Raw genomic sequence first — 17,262 nt, forward strand, 5'->3', positions numbered from 1 at the left:
CAGCCTGCCTGCACGGCCCGTTCGGCAGCTGTCACCTGTATGAATCTTGTCACAGCAAAAAATGAATATATATAGCACTGAGGTGGGCTGCAATCATCCCGGTCTTGGCAAGATGAAGGCCACAAAGTAGATTAAATGAAACAGAGCTCTTTTAGAACAAGCTTAATTTTTGACTGGGTTTGAAGCCAATTGTGCTAAGGCTTTCTTGTTATCACTGGAGTGGCAATTATGGCTTTGCCTGCAAAACCCTCAGCCCAGCTCTGAACAGGCCCTAGTCACCTCCCACACAAATTTAACATTTCCTTTCTCCATCAGTTTCTATCTCAAGAACAAAATTGGCCAGAGCTGCAATAAAGGGAGGATATCCTGAGACCTTAGGCTATGTTTGTACGTGGAAATCGATCTCCTGGGCTGGAACTGTGATTCACACTATGGAGGAGTAAAACCAGTATTTTGTACCCAATTAACACAGGAAAATCCTGGTCAAGATTGGGGTTTTGCATTCTCCTGTCATCCAAGTCTCTGTAAAACCAGAGGCTTGGCCTGTCATGTTCTTTGCAAACGAGGAGGAAAATCAAACTGGAGCACGGCATACTCTGCAGGGCACATCCCTTGAAGAGACAGCATCCATCCTCACCCTGTGATAGAGCACACCCGTCTCCAGCAGATCTCCATATCGCTCTGGAAGAGGACATGCCTTATTTGTGGTCATTGTTCAACCAACTCACTTTAATGAGGTCTTCTGAAAGAAGACAGATTTCTCTCAGGAGACCGCATATGCAGGACCATGCCCCTGCTTATCCATTCGGAACTGAAAACCGAACCATGCTACAGCACCGTGTGGATCCCCTTCAGAGCACAGCGTCAGCCTGCAGACAGAAGTCCCCATCTGACACAGCACAGTCATCCACGGGTGCTGAATCCACCACAGCCAAGCCAGCCAGTAGAGTAGATCTGTTTTATGGAGTTTATTGTCTCAGCACAACAGACTAAAAATGGATTCTGCAGACACAGCATTAAAGGAACAGCCATTTCCCCCGCTGATTAGTTTAGGTTATAATTACAGTTTTGTTGTTGGTTTAGGATCACTATAAACCAGGCCCTGCTAGAGTACACATGGAAACAGCAGTAATTTAAACAAGCCAAAATCGGGCCACTTCCGTTCTCATGTGAATACAGAGCGGTCTCAGCTTAGGGACCGCAGCCCTGTGATGGAGAGCTCTGCTCAAAGTTCTGCTCTCTTCTCTCCTGGTTTTACCAGAATCCTGTGTGGCCCAGACCACAACCATCTCCACATCTTCCTTTTCTCATGCTCTCCTTGAGAAAAAAATATTTGTGAGACTAGGATGCCCCGTGCCCCACCGAGAGCTTGCACGAAGTACGTACAAACCCAGCAATCAATGATTTGGCCTGAGCTCTCCCTCCTCTGACCACTTGAAGCCTCACCTCCTCATTCCATAGCTTAATTGGACAGAATCACTTTAACTTCTCTGCAGCCTATTCAAATTAGAAGCACATCGATCCCAGGAAGAGCCTGGGATCCAACCTGAGCCCCAGCTGTTGCTTGCAGCTAAGTGAGCTGCTTACCCAGAACCTGATAGAACTATCATCCTCATCCGACGGTTTCAGTCTGACTGGCTGGTAGAGACTGCACAACCGACTGGAGAGGAAACCCTAGGTTAAATCACACCGGGTGTGGAGACATCTGCCTGAGCTTGTTCTCCTGCCAAACAGACAACACACAGCAGCAGAGAAGAGGTGGCACCTCCCACACAGCTGGGATGTAACTCAGACAGGGGCCATAGCTTGGATGGCAGCTCTGAGAGCATCCCGCTTTCCCTGCGCTCGGTCTGTCCTGTGTCACTGGTCCTTTCAGCTATGGGAACTCGATACACAGTGGTGATGTGGGCTGAGGCCTCCCAGGTGCGATATTAGTGTTAGATCTGGCCTAGTGAGAACCTTTGCAAGAACATCACTTTGTAGCATGCTGTCAGGAGGCTATGAAGGAACAGCCAAGGTACCATCCAGAAAACACAGCCAATCCCAAATACATCTCTTGGTTGACCTTCTCCATTCTCACTTTTCTCCACAAGTTCCTCAAGGAGTAGAGCAGAGCAGATGTGCCTGTGGAGCCCAGCACTGCTTAAGGGAAGGGGCATTGGACTGCGAGCTTTGGGGCTGAATGCAGGTCTTTCTTTGACCCCAGGGCCCCTGCTCGGAGGTGCTGGGTTGCCAGAACCATCCCTTCCATCTCTCCTTTATCACCGACTGTGTTGTCTGGCACAGTCAGAGTCACTGCTCTGTTTATTTGGTCATTTTGGGGGTGCGGGGAGGGGGCCGAGGGTATAATTTTCAGCAGTCTATGACAGCATAATTAGGTAAATATAAATGAAAGAAAAACACACTCTTGAAGTCCAGGGACTTTCACATATTTTCCCTGTTATTCCATCTCACTGGAAAAATAAAAGCTACTCAGCATGAACATTTATTAACAATTAGTATGTGGGGCACTTGGGACCTCCTGGGACAACTAGGTAATTAAAGCTTCCCACAGCCTTCTCCCTGGATTTTGCCACCCTGTGCTCCTGTCTGGTCTCAGCCCTGCCTGTACGTGATAGGATATTGGGCATTTGTGAGGCTAGGACCTGAGGCATCAACAGCATCTGATAGCTCAGACAGCTCAGAGCAACATTGTGGCTGCAGTCTGTCAGGCCAAAACCTCCAGAGCATCCTCACCCTTACCCAGAGTCTGTTAACCAACAAATGAAGCAAATCCCCTTAGAAAAAGGAAAAAAAAAAAAAAAAAAAGGGTACCATGTGAAACCACCATAAAAGGGCAATAAAAAGATCGAGATCAGCAGCCCAACAGTCTGCATCTTCACCACAACATCGCTGTGAACTTTTCTATTCTCTGCCCATCTAGACACACACTGAGCAGCTCCTTTGAAATCAAAGTCTTTGCACATATATTGAAGACAGAGTCTGTCAGCTTAGTTTAAACTCAAGTGATAGACTTGGACGTATGTTAATGCAAGGTTTAGGAATCAACTTTGCCATCAGGATGAGGAGTGTTTCCAGGAGGCTGTTTGTCTCTGAAGGAAGGCAGTTTTTGGCAGGGGCAAGATTTAAACCTTCCCCTGCAACGCTGGGAGCCTGAGCAGCAGGGCACCGTGCAGGTGTGAAGAGCAGGAACTGGTGCTGGCTCACTCACTGCCCACCTGCCCAAAGGATAAGAGAAACACCAGGATGGACAGGCCTAATACCCTTGCAGAGCCTACTGATGTTATTATATTTCATACCTTTTTTTTTTACTTTCCTAGATCAGAGTTCGAGGTCTTGGTTTCTCCTCATGAAATGAAGAGATTCAGTACAGGTAAACTTTATGCATAAGGTCCTTGAGAAACCCTCATCTTGTAAAGGTAGCACTCCGAACCCAGATTACATGTTTTAGCAGTAAATTAGAAAAAAAAATATCCCCCCCCCCATTTTTCAATCACTTTGTTTTAAGTCTGCTATCTAACAGTAGTCACAAATGAAGCTGGCTGCTGCAGGAGATCAGAGGCACTTTCAAAGTTTTACAGAATGTCTTCTGAGGGTCACGATGAAGGTAAAATTGAGCATTAGGAGAGAAGTACTTACTTTTACAGACAACAAAATGAGAACAGAAAAAATATTAAAGATCAGATTAACTTGTTACCACATGTAATTGTAACTGCAGACTGCTCGAGCGCTCTGAGGACTGTACAGACACTAAGGGGCAGGCTGCCATCACCAGTGTGAAACTGCACCACAGCTAAAGGTCCAGCCCTGCCACAAACGGGGCTGCTCTGATGCAGAACACCATGTGCTTCAGGGCTTGGTGACACTCAGCCTTTCGGAGCTGGGCCAGGTGAGGAACCAGAGCCCCTCTCCTCTGCTCCAGCCACCATGTGCCCTTTCCCGGTCCTCCCGGCCATCTCTGACTGGCTTGCTGGCATTCAGCCCTATAAGGTGGTAGTTCATGTTTGCAGGATGCGTTCTCACAGCTGCAGTTTGTGCCACCCTGGAAAAGACAAATGCGGTTAAGTCTCAAGACAACATTTCAGTTGGACTTTTTTTTTTCTTGCTGGGAGCCTCAAAGCTCGTCAGTTGTGCAGCCAAACTGCAACCTTGCTGCTGTGAGCAGGGCCAAGCCTGGGTTTGTTCTCCTGATGAAGAGCGAGATGGGAGAGGACCAGAACTGAGACAGAGCTGGGCTTCCTCTTCCTGCTCCTGCTGGGAGAAGGGAAAGCCTGGGAGGATAGTGACAAGCACCGAGCTGCAGCTCCTTCCTCTCCAGCGTGGAGAGCCACCCTGTTCCCACCTTGAACGAGGAGTGCTGACTCTATTAGAGCACAGACCCCAAGGACTGGACTTGCCCCAGAGAGTTCAAAGTCCAACCAGGCTGATGCTGTCAGGTCCTACCACCCACCTGCCCAGAAGCTGCATTCTACCCCCCGGACTGCAGCGGGGACAGGCAGGTCCCAGCCCAACCTGCTGCCACCACCACCTAAAGCCTTTGAACGTGACTGCTGGTTTTCAATCTGAAATTCTAGCTTCCAACCAAGTAAATAATTGTACGTCACATTTATTTACTGCCTCCAATAATTCTTTGCTGGCCCTTTCGGTTTGGACGTAAGTGACTTTTTAATATATATTTTCTCACACTGGTGGCACATAATAAAGTAATCATGTAATTACTGCAGCCATAAATTTGTCACCTTGGTAAGTAATTTTTATGACTTAGAACAAGAAAAGAAAAGTGTGTCTCCTTTTCTGCAGTGATGTGGTTTGTGGTCACAGGCACTTTAAGGGGTGGGTTAGTTTGTGTCATTCTCCTGATTCAGGCACTTAGAATTTGTTTATACTTTGACTGAGTCTTTCCTCAGCTGCCTGCTCAGTGATATTAAAACATTTGCAGAATTCAACCCCCTTGCAAATCACAAAAACCTCATCTGGGAAGCTGGGCACTGAAGAGCAAGGCAGAGAAGAGTTAACAGCCTCCTGATCTCATCTGGTACACCTAGGAACAATGCAGGCACACCATCGTTTTCCTAGGAAAAAGGGCATCAGAGTAACAGACTGGTAAAAAATCAGTACTGAAAGGGACCCCAAGCAGCCACACCGCAGGACAGAATCACCCATTCCCTGCTATTGCTGACAGATGTTTGCCCTCTCCTTGAAGAGGCACAATGATGTAGAAGCCAACATTTCTCTAGAAAACATAACCTGGAATTTCACTGTCTTCACAGGAACAAGATTTCCCTTTTCTCTAGGATTTATAGTTCTTGCTGCCACTCTCCCAGCCCCTCCCAAATACACCACGCAGAGCTGTGGCAACATTTTCAGGTTTCAGAAAACTCAAGAGTGTTTGGAATGAGTTTTCACAGCGATACCTCTGATTTATAAAAGTACTGCAAATAGCTTGCTTTTTAAAAAGCAACTTTTCATAGTGACCTTATTTTAGTATAATATTGTAATAAAACACATTTCAAGTCATGAAGTTACAAATAAAAAGAGAATACTAATATTCATTTTGAGAAATCAGATCGGAAATTTCCAGCTGTGCTGCACTGCTTCATTAGGACTATTTTTGTTTGATCTGTAAATTAAATTTTTCTTCTTGCAAAGGTTTTATTTTGGATAAAATAGTGTTTTCCAAGAGGCAAATACTTCATTAGAATTTTCTTAATCACTTGTAGCCCCATGTCAGCAGGGTTGATTTCAACGCCTTAACACTAGGTGTATGTTTGAGCACTCCATGGCATCAGAGCAGCAGTTTTCAGTTTCCTGTTCTCTTTTCCATCTCAACATAACATATCCCTCTAATTCAAGGAATGATGAACTGGATTCAGTGTGCTGCCAATCTGCATCCAAATAGCTAGTAATAGTGAATTTTTCCCATTTCAAACCTCTCCACATGAAAGTGCCAAAGTATTTGAGACATGCAAGTTGTGAGTTATGCTCCAGGATGCAGATCTGTGGGCAAACTGAAGTACGGAGCAGGTACATGACTCACTCCAATTTAACGCTAGAAGCCAGTGGCAGAGCTGGAGTCCGTAGCTAGAAACCTCTGCACTTAAAGCAGAAGCTTTCAGATCTTTTCAATTTTCAGTTTTCCCTGGTGGAAAGAAGGATCCTGCTGGTGATTCCCGTATCACATATCTGAATATGCATTTCTTAGCCACCTTTCAAGGACCTCCAACAAACAGGTCATGACCCCACAGGGGACCTAATGGCCCTCAGGGGCAAAATGCCTCTCCCCAGGGTGGGTTTTGCTACCAATTCTGAATGATTGCTGCAGAAGAGAGAAAAATCAGATAAGAAGACTCTTTCCTTGTCCACCAGGATAAAAATTCCCTGCCACAGTAGGAAAGGGGGTAATTGTGATTACAGTGCTCCTGAAAGCCACCAGACAGCGATCCCTTGAAAGACAGGTTCACACATTTTGCCCTGTCATAGTCAGGGGCTCCTCCTGACAAACTAGTTGCTGCTGCTACTAAAGCAGCATGTTTTATTCATGCCAAAGAGTGTTCTTTTGGCCGCGTCAACATCAAGCAAATGCAGCACAGAGTGGGCCAGTTGGGTTCATCCCAGGAAATCATTTATCTCCCTCAGGGAAGTGCTGTGCAATGCCCTTAAGCCCTCACTGATATTTAATGGTGCGAGCCTGATGCTTAAGCACCGTCCCTGCGCTGAAGTTGTCTTGCTTCTGCGCTGCTTTAAGGCAACAATCGCTAGCGTTTGCAAAGGCTGAGGGGAAGGATTTGTTTAATGCAGCCCCAAGCCCCTGCCCTAATGGGTTGTTAATCCATACCCAGTGCATCGAATTTGCCAGCTGACTCCCAGGGGTCCCCAACATGCCTCCATCCTCCAGACGTTTGCAGGCAGCCTGTGGTTTCCTGGGATCCCCTAGGGAAAAAGAACAGTGACTGTAATAATAACCCCCACACAGCCCCCTCCCTCCTGACCCAAAAGCAGTTGGCAGCCAAAGTGATATGCACATTACTGGATTTATATGAAGTGCTGCTGAGCAAGAAAGATTTGAGGGGGTTTAACAGCTAGATGGGACCGAGAGATGATCTCAGTGCATTGGCTTGTGCTGCGAGGAAGGGCGAGAGCTTTAAAGCAACAGAACAGCAGAAGCCTGCAGAGAGTGGAGGTGTCTCCTCCTGTCCCCATGGGACAGCCAGCACACCCGAGGCACTGTCAGGAGCCGCAGCAGGACCCTGACTGTGCGAGGCAGTTGAATATGCACTACCCAGAAGTGGCCTTAGGTGACAAGACTTCGGGTAAATGATGTAATCTCAAATGATGCTTATATCCCAGGTCTACCTGGTACAGGAGCAGAGAGAGAAACTAGGTTGTGTTTTCTCATGTAGACCCCCATTATACTATAGTGCTAGAAAAAGCAAGGGCCTCCTGAACACGAAAGAGGGTTTTATCCAGCCATCAGGCTTGTACTTGATCCAAGTCTGGAAGGATGTCTTACTGCTGGAGTTTACTAGCTCCTTGGTGATGTTTAGAGCGGATGCTGTGTGTTAATTTGCCCTGTGATAGCAGGGTGAATTTCTGTGCATCTGCAGGCTCTGATAATGCCGGCCAGGGACAGACTTCACCCACAGGGATGGTGTGCTTTGCCTCTACATGGACCACCTAAATGCCAGCTGGGAGCACCCCCTGCTAGCAGCTGAGACACAGCTCTGCCAATAGCCAAAAACTTGCAGCAATAGCCTGTTGCTCCCCTGGTCCTGCTGACGGGTGCTGTGCTGCAGCCCTCTCCCCGCTTCCCCAGGTCAGAGTTTTCTTCCCAGGCCTCAGCTGTATTTCTGTCCGGATCTGCAATGCCCTTCACACCATCTCAGGGTCCCTCTTGGTAAAGTCTGTCAGTCTCATGGAACTGGAGCTCAGCTCAGGGCATCTCAACAAAGCAAACTAGCACCTACTAGAAAAGAAGGTAAGAGCACCCACTAAACCCCAACCAAGTGATCAAGTCTCAGCAGGAGACTTAAATCACGTTCATCAGGGGTGAGGAGCTGTGGGATTAACCCCTTTGGTTGCTCCTCACTCCTTTCAGACAGAAAAGCTTTTAATAGGTCAGCAGATAAAAAAGCAGCAGCAAAAACATTCCTTATCTCCCCTGCCATGCCTGGGCTCTGTAATACAACTGATTCCTGCGATGTGCAGACCTACTCAAACAAGTTTATCTTCATTCGAGGAATAGTCATACAGTGAGATTGCAATGTAATTACCTTCTCACAAACCCTAACTGGAAATCTTCACATCCAGTCATTAGCTTTAAGACAGGCAGACAGGCAATTATATCTGAATAAATGACTGAGAAATGAATCCAGGAGACTCTCAGCCCTGATTCAACCTCCAGTTCACAATCTTGGGCGCAGCAGCAAGCTGTCCGTCAGGCCTACCTGTACCTGGCACGATCCTTTGCTTGCCCTGCACCAGTCATCCTGGCCATCCCAAGAGTCCCACAGGTGCCCCAAGACCTCCCTCCCTGTGATCCTGGCATGGGCAAGCTACCGGCCTGCCTCCCCTGTGGTCTGGGATGGGCCTGGGTAACCCTGGCAAGGTCTTGCCCGAGGCTCCAACACCTCCCAAGTATTTCACTCTTGGCTGAACTCCTCCTTCACCTTTTCCCTTCCTCTCTTTTCTCAGTAGGTTTATAAGCCTCGATGCTGAATGTGTGAAGTCTCCCAAACAGGTGAGCAATAAAACATCCGAGACCTCATTGCAGGGGAGGTGGCAGCACTACAGTCTCGTGGTTAGAGCACGCAGGCAGCAAGCCAGGACACTTGGGATCAATGCCTGGCTCAAGCATAAACTTGCTCAGTGGCCCTGGGAAAGTGGCAGAAGGGAGTGGGCTTTCCAGAGCAGCTGGGTTTCCCTCTACGCAGTGCTTCAGTGGCATCAGCTTTTCTGAAGGGCCCAGCATCGACTAGTACCCAAAGTGGCACCGAAAGTCCTCCAGGCTGTTAGGAACAGCTCTCCCTCCACTGAGGTCACCAACCTTCCTCTTCCTCGTTCCCCTCTAAGACTGGAACACCACAGCTGGCCAGATTCCAAGCCTTTCCCAAGGAGGGTGGGTGAGTTGCACTGAATGCATTTCCCAGCCCTGCTTTTTCTGAAAGCTGTTTTTAAAAGCCAAATGCAATGCTCCCCCCCATAGACCCCTCTAAAGGCTCTGCACTTAATGGTCCTCCTGTGGGTGCCAGCATTACCACATACCTACAGGAGAAAGGGCAGGCTCATAATGGAACTGCCAGCCACCTCACAGTACCCACGATATTGATTCAGGGGCTGCTGTCTGTTACTCACCAGGTCTGCATTCTTGCTCTCCTCCCTCCATTTTACCATCAAGATGGATATTTTATCTTGTGTGATTATTTACTTAACGGAACACAGGTATTTGCAGCCCAGAGGGTATTCCCCACTGGGAGGCTGGAATAACAGTTTTGCACTGCACAGCACATCAGGCTTTGGGAGTACTGACAGCATCCTTTACAGGGGGAGATGGCGGTGTTTGGGAGGAGGAGGAGGAGCCAAAGCAGCTGAAGAGGTTGTTTGATTGTTTCCTGGTTGTGAAGAAAGTCAGCTGGTTATAGAGAGAAAAGAGGAGGAGGGAGAAGGCAGAGAAGGTGGCGGGGGGGAGGATGGGGGGGTGGCCTGCTGACGATGGGAATGACACTTCTGGCACCAGCTTTGTACATATGGAAGCCTGGATTCCTGGCGAGCCTGGGCTGTGGGTGGCCAGGTCTCCCTTATCTCCCCAGGGAGGGTGCTTCCTGGATGCTGTTTCTCCTCCCACCCCCAAATGAAACAGCTACAACTCTCCCTTTGTCTTCTGCAGAAACCTCGAATTAACATCTTGTTACGACGCACAGGGGAAGGAGCCTCGCCGCACGCTCTCCTTCCCCATGCTCCCACACTGCCGACAAGGCAAATTCATTTGGCTGCGGCAAGTCCCAGCAAGACCCCTGCAGCAAGGGCTGGAGCTCTGCTCGCTGCTGGGTGACAGGCAGCCAGGACCCTTCCCTCTGCTCTTCCAGAAAGCCCCTCACAAGCCCTGGCAGCAACTGCGCCGGAGTCGCAGGCACTCCCAAACCGCAGGCAGATCAAAACCAGATGATGGAGATACGTGCCCCCTACAAGCAAGTCAGTGCCAGGCCCGAGGAACCGCGGTGAACCCTCTCTCTCCCAGCAGGGAACAGCACTCCGAGCTCCCGGCTCACCTCACGGAAAGCTGAACTCCCACACGGCCCCACTTCGGCACCACGGAACCCAAGAGGAGGCCCAGGCTGGGAGGGCCCGGCCTGCAGAGGAAGCGCTGAGCTTGTCGTGGGGCTGGAGCGGGGCTGCGAGCAGGCCGGCGCTCCCGGGGGCAGCTGCAGACTCACGACTTCCACCCCGATCCCGATCCCGATCCCGATCCCGATCCCGGCCCCGGCCCCGGCCCCGGCCCCGGCCCCGGCCCCGCGCCGCCCGGCCCTCACGGCAGATGGCCGTTGGGCCTGTCACATGCCTCGCGTCCTGCCCCCTGATTGGCTGGCGCGGTCTATATAAGCCGCGTCCCGGCAGAAAGTGCTAGAAAGCGGGCTGCGGCTGAGGGGGGAGGGCTGGGGAGGGAGGAGCTGATAAGCAGAATTAGGGGGTTTTGAGCATGCTGTGCATTTCTTTTTCTGGACCACACAGGCCTTCCCTGAGGTATCGTTCCTAGCAAAATTAGACCACTGCGAGATTTATTGGCTGAGGGGAGAGCTGGAGTTCAGTTCTCTGTCGTCAGGCTCATAGGCAGTAACTCCAGTCAGGCGCGCGGCCTACCCCCTCTGTGCGGGGGGCAGGCGGGCGTGCTCAGGGCCTTCCTCCCCTCGCTCTTGTCTGGTGGGGGATGTGGCTGGGTTGTGGTCACCCCCATGAGCAGGTTTGGGGCTGCTCGTGCCCCCTCCCACCCCCCCCAGCAGGGCTGGGTGAGGTGGAAGCCGGGCAGGAGGTGGCAGAGCGTGGGCAGGAAGAAATCCTTGTGGATATGACAGGGAATGACTTGACCCATGGGAAGGTGCAGCACCAGCCCACAGCAGCCTGCCTCTGAAAGGGCAATATAACCCCCTCAGGGACAAAAGAGTCTAGTGCCTGGTCTCCCAACCAGGAAAGGGACTTGGTAGTCTTGCAGGTGGTAATGCTTATCCTCTTCAGTGTCTCTAAATGACCGGCATCAAGCTCCTTGGCAGGGCCTGTGTCCTGTGGTTAGCGTTTGGCAGCTAACAAAGCACGGTCCTTCCTTCAGCATCACCCTTCCCAGCCTCGGCAGTGGTGGTGCTCTGGGGAATGCAGAAGGTCTGCCAGGTTTCAGCCAAGCCTCTGAGCTTGGCATGGGAGGGGCAACAGAGACTAGTCCATGGGGAGATGGTGTTTTATATCATGGAAGGAAGGCCTCACCGTGTGACTGGAGACACGCCTGTAAAAGAAAAGTTCATCTTAACAGGCGGTGTCAGGCTTTGGAAAGCACGGGGCTGTGGGCTGTGTGGTAAAGTCTGTCTACCTACAGGGGAAAATCAGATGATGATTTTGGGCTCAATCTGGTTTTCCTCACCTGAAAGTGGCTAGTGTTGCTTCAGAGTGAAAAGAGAGTGTGGGTTCATGCTGCAGTACAGCCATCGACAGTCCCCCGCATCCCTGAGCTTCACCCAGCTACTCCTTATCCCCTCTCCTTCTGTTTGCTACACCACTGTGTTCCTAGGCTTGCAGAGTAGCCGCAGACAGAGGGACATATCTGCAGACCCCTCTGTATCTGAAGGCAGAGAAGTGCCAGTAATCTGTGGGGACTTTCACTCTCTTACCTTGCCAGGAACTGATAGCTTCACAGACCAGACAGGCATACACATCGCCTTTCAGGCTGCTCAGCTGCGTGTCTGGACTTCACTCCTGTGTGAAGGCCATCCTCCAGAACTGGCTCAGAAAGCGAGCTGGTCTGTTGCTGTTCCTCTGCAAGAGCCTGAGCAGGAAGAGATGGAAGAGGGCTGTGTTCCCTGGGGCCTCAGCTCAGGAGGGTTGATTTTAGCACACCGCTGACTGACAGCTGCTTGCTGGTCTGGCCAGAGGGCTCGGGCTGGCTCATTAGGGAGCCACCCTCCTTCCCCATCCATTAACATTGTGTGTAGCCCTTTGCTTCCCATGCAGCATGCTGCACTGCTGCCTTCCATCATGCTCCCGGTGCAGGTGCCTGAAACATGTCTTCTGTACCCTTGGGCAACTGAGAAATATGTAAATGTCAGTCTTATTTGCAATGCAATGATGTTTCGAAACATTGAGGTCATTATGTATTAACCTGGCAATGACACTGTTTAATCTTCCCAAGAGGTTGGAATCAAAGAGAAGACGTATCGAGCCCATTCCCAGGAGTGTGTCCTGCATTTGTGGTTTTATAATCAGAAGAATGTAGCCTGTGTTTGTACTTTGCTAGGTTAGGAAAGGGCCTTTCTTAAGTCGTTTGTTTATTCAGAGGTTAATGCATTAGCTGTAAGGAACCTGCCAGCAAGGGCACAGAACAGGAGCTCTTTTTCTGTCCATGATGGCTAACCTGTCAAAACAGTTGTGGTTCAGGTTAGCACCCAGAATTGCATGCAGTTCAGTGCTTTTTTCTGGTTACTTGAACATCTTCCACTGAATAAACAGATTAGAAGAGCCTGGTGTGCACTATTCTATCGCTTCTGTATGCCCACTTCTGGGCAGAATGGTAAAATACAGGTGTGGTCCTCGTTGTTTAAAGTCACTCTCACTGTGGTCCTTGCCAGAGGGTGGATGAGGCTTTGGTGGTTTCATGGTTGTTTATGCCATGCTTACTCATCTGTGGTCCCCCCCATGCTGGCTCTCAGTTGGCTGTGATGGCAATTTTTGTTCGGTTCTGTTAGGATTTGATTTGACATCTTTTTCCAATTCAGCATCTTTAGTATGTTATCTAGGTTCAAGCAAGTACAAAAGGTTTTGACTGTCCCATTGCTAAGTCCCAGAATTATCTATAATGCTTTGAATGCACCCCTTGACCTCTTCAAGAAATGTGACTGCGCTACTCTAGCAATTTTTAGGAATTGCTTGCTAATTGTTTCTTAGCATGACAGTTTTTTACTGATGCTGTCACTGACGGTGGGCACAGGGGAGGACAGGTCTTAGAGCCTAGTCACAAAGTCACTATGGCAACAACTGTCATGTATTTTAGATGTTCCACCTGCTGCTGAGCTGGGATTATAGCTTGTGTGAATGCTCTTCATCAGCTTCAGTGCAAAGTTAGCAAGGTCCATTTATGGGTTAGCAAAGAGCATTTATGGGCCTCTGAATGAGCACAGTGGACTTTCTAAACTGGGTGGCACTAGAGGTACCCCACGGTTAGGGGTTCCCCCCCCCAGCAACCTTCTCTTGAAGTTCATAATGGAGACTAGAGTAGGTAACTTCTACAATGCCTCCAGCTAGGCAGGAGCCCACCTGCCTGTGTCCTGAAGGGCTGAGGGTGGGTGCTGTGTGCAAGCAGGCCCTATAGTGTGTGAGCTGGACTGTATGGGTGTCTGGTTCACCTGCTGCTTAATAATAACATAACTTGTGCTTGAAGGAAGAGAAAAAACAAACAAGTGATATATCCAATTGTATGCCCAGACCTGGGGAGCACCAAGATGGTGGTCACAGTCCCACTGCAGAGGCTAAGGCCTGCTCCTCTCCATTCCCAGGCTGCCAATGCTGCAACTCCTGCTGTCCCTGCATTTTGCTTTTCTTTCCTCAGAAGCTGTCAAGGCACCAAACTTTTATATAAGAGTTGGTTACAGAGGGGCACCGAGTCCTAACATATTTAACCTGAACCACTACCAGAGGCACAGCAGAAGGCAAGCTGTCTTTCCACTATTCCCTTATATATAATACAGTAAATAAAAGCTTGGAAATTACTGTAGAAGCAAAAAAGGCCTTCAACATGACTCTGCCTGTGCCTGCAAATTCAAGCTAAATTAGCCATCTCCTAAAGGAGACTGTACCAATATTAAACGGATGTAGGGTGTGATCTATGTCAGCTCTTCTGATGCCCTTTGTTGGTCGTCTTCTGTTCATGCTCATGCTCATGCCTGTTTTTTAAGGCACGAATGGAAATGATTCTGATCCCATCCTCCGTATAAATACCAAGAGGATTCCTCTGGCTAATGTGATTACAGAGGAGACCAAACAGGGAGATGGACTCTAAGAGACAAAGCTCTTGGTTAAACAACATAGATGTCTCAAATATTTGCCAACACTTGCGAACACAAATATTTACGCCAGCAGCAAGAGCCAAGGCATATTTTTGCTTCAAGATGTATTAAATGTTTCCTTGAGTGTGCAGAATTCAGAAAGAGCTCTTATATCACTCGCCGGCTCATTTTCCAGGCCACTGAATACACTCACTTATTTGGCAAATCTTGCCATTAACAGTTTTTTCTCATCTGATTTTACTGACTTTCCTGCTTTCCCTGAGAATCTTGTGCAGGGAGGGAGAACGAATGCATTTTTTTTTCCTCCAGCGAGCAAAGCCATGTATAAGATTGCAGAGTCTCACTGCCAAAGTTGATTATTTGTGGTCCTCCATATTTCTTGTGACCTGCTCGCTCTTGTTGCGGGAGGGGAGGACTGCAAGCAAGGTCACAATGCAACGCAGGGACCTCATTAAGGCATTGAGCCTAATGAGTCTGCCGGAGCTACAGCCCAGCCCTTGGCACGTTCCAGAGGCCCTGGGCTGGAAGTGACACACCTGAACTTGGGAGGTGGCTGCTGCCCAGTGTGTACAAACCAAACTGCCCGATTTCCAGAGGGATGGCCAGCCTGTAATTGTGACCCCATGATAAATGGCACCATTTTTTTGGAGGTGTGCCTTCACAGGTGGAGAACCACCAGCAGTGCTACTGCTGCTTGTATCATTGCTCCTAGGCTTCTTCGCGGTCCAAGGAATGCCTCTGATGCTAGGACGCTGCAGGAGAGAGCTCTGATCTTTCTCAGACAGCTGTGTTCCCCTTATAAAACAGTATATTGTGCTAACAATAAATGTGAGGCTTATTTACAGTCTCATACACTGGCAGACTAGAAAGGGGAAGCGGCAGGCAGTTCCCTCACAGAGAATCATGGGGGATTAATCAGTGGCAATAAAACTTCAGTCAGTCTGTTCCCCCAGATCAAAGGGGATTAAGCCAGGCACTGGTCACTCAAACTTCAGTCGAGGAACAAGGATGTTCGTTTCAGGTGCATGTTGCAGACCCATCAGAAGAGAAACTAAGAGGCGAATTAAGTCTTGGTATGGTGCAATGCCATGGACAATTATGATGGGGGGAATATTGTGAATGAATAAAAATCATAATCCTTTTCCAAGCTATTTGGCTTGTATGAACGTAATAAAAGCTGCACAGATGTTTTTTTGTGGGGGTAATAGAGGGCAGATGAGGTTGGTCTTCCTCTGCAAAGACAAAGCAAGCCAAAATGGTGCCTCCGCAGCTCAGAGACAAAGCGATTCATCCCGCTGGTCGGGGAGCAGGAGTAGTTATCCTGGGTCTGGAACCAATGGACCCAGAAATTCTCTGCAAAGAAGTACCTTAACACACAGGCAGTGGGAAAAATCCTGTGTGAAATTGGGTGAAAAAGTGGGATACGTTTGGTAGGAGCACCACGTTTCTCAGAGTGTCAGTAGACCAGAAAGCAGCACAGGCTGCTTTTGGTTATACTGCAGGTATTTCACACTGTTCTAGCAGAAGCCCAGTGGCAAAGGTCTAGCAGGCAGACTGGGCAGGGGCTGCAGGATGGCAGGAGGCACAGAAGGACATTTTGCAGGGACACAGCAAAGCCGGTCGCATGGCCAGAATGGAAAATGGGAAGGGGCTGTTCTGACCCAGAGAAAGGTGAACAGAAATTTGTGGATGCTGAGGATTAGATGCGGAAAGGGTGTGGTGAGGCCTGGGACCGAAAAGCGTTAATAGGGACAGATGGAGGAAGCTTGCCTAACATCTTCCCACTCTTTGGCTGTCTCCGTCTGGCACTATCAGCCCTTTGCTTAACAACATAATTCATATTGGCACTCAAATTCACACCCACATATCTACGGGGGAAAGCATAGCCCTGACCTGTACTTCCAGTGTGGTTCATCTTGTGAGTTGTTTCTGTGCCTCAAAGAATGACTGGAACAAGGTACTCCCTCGGTGTCCTGCATTTCCACACTATGCACTTAATTAACCCTTTTGTGCATGACTGAGAACCAAGATATAAATAAAGCAGTGAACAGAAGATACGAGGGTAAATTAGTGGAACATCTCTATGGTCCACTGCCTGGGAAAGGCGAGGGAGGAACGGACACACAGCGCTAGCTTTTGGGCTGTGAAGCTCTCGGGTACCATACCACCCACAACTAAGTCAGGGTTATGAGAGCCAGTGTCTCTTCTCAGGCACGTGGGTATTTCAGAAGCGGCTTCCCTTGGTCTCAGGCATGTTTGAATGCATTCTTACGGTGTTTATCGTCTTCATACTGTTCTGTGGTTAAACCCAAGCTATGTTTCCTGGAGAGTGGCCCTTTTCCAACCTTGAGGGTGGAAATGCGGGTCTCTATACTATGTTCCTTCCTGCATTTGGCAACAAAAAATGGAGATGTTTGGAGGAAACAATACAGAGAAACATTTCACATCAGTGAGACACACACAAAGCATTTTTGGCAGCATGGTGTGGGAATTTGGCATAGACTGTTGCTCATAAGCTCTAGACTCCCTTGTCTACAGCAACAAGTGGCACCTACATCTATTATGTCTGGAGTGTTCGTGGGTCCTGAAAAGGAGGGCCTCATAAGAGACTGATAAAGGAACTAATGGTGCTCCAAGATATTTTCTTTAAGGGATAGTCCTTCTGAGTCCCTAAAAATGGTTAACTCCAGGAGATGTGGATGTTGTCCATGGTTTTGTTGGCATAGCACTAGTTTCTTGTGCTTCCTGGAAAGACGTGGCTATTTCACACCCAAGAGGGACTACAGCAAACCATGTGCTATCCCAGTTTCTTGAAGTGTCTGGGGAGACAGCCCTTGCTGTGGCTATTGCTGCATTTGGAGATTCCTTTGCATCAGTGTGGAGCAGCTTCTTGCAGCATTCTCTGGGGACCATGATTTCAGATGAAAACAACAGCCAAGAGGAGCCAGAGCTCAGTCCTTGCACCAGAACTGCAAGGTCCGTAAATTAACATCTCTATTGTTTT

At 49.0% G+C, this 17,262-nt stretch overlaps 1 long non-coding RNA gene across 1 annotated transcript; it reads right to left on the reverse strand.

Moving 5' to 3' along the window:
• Positions 1-972: 972 nt before the first annotated feature.
• Positions 973-10,427, reverse strand: LOC142043157 (uncharacterized). Its single transcript, XR_012653956.1, has 3 exons — positions 10,266-10,427; positions 6,836-6,930; positions 973-4,042 (listed from the first exon to the last, which is right to left on the reverse strand). It is a non-coding gene; the product is annotated as an uncharacterized LOC142043157 (long non-coding RNA).
• Between the last annotated feature and the right edge of the window lie 6,835 nt (positions 10,428-17,262).

This window comes from Buteo buteo, chromosome 22, assembly GCF_964188355.1.
Source record: "Buteo buteo chromosome 22, bButBut1.hap1.1, whole genome shotgun sequence".
Classification (NCBI taxonomy): Eukaryota; Metazoa; Chordata; class Aves; order Accipitriformes; family Accipitridae; genus Buteo; species Buteo buteo.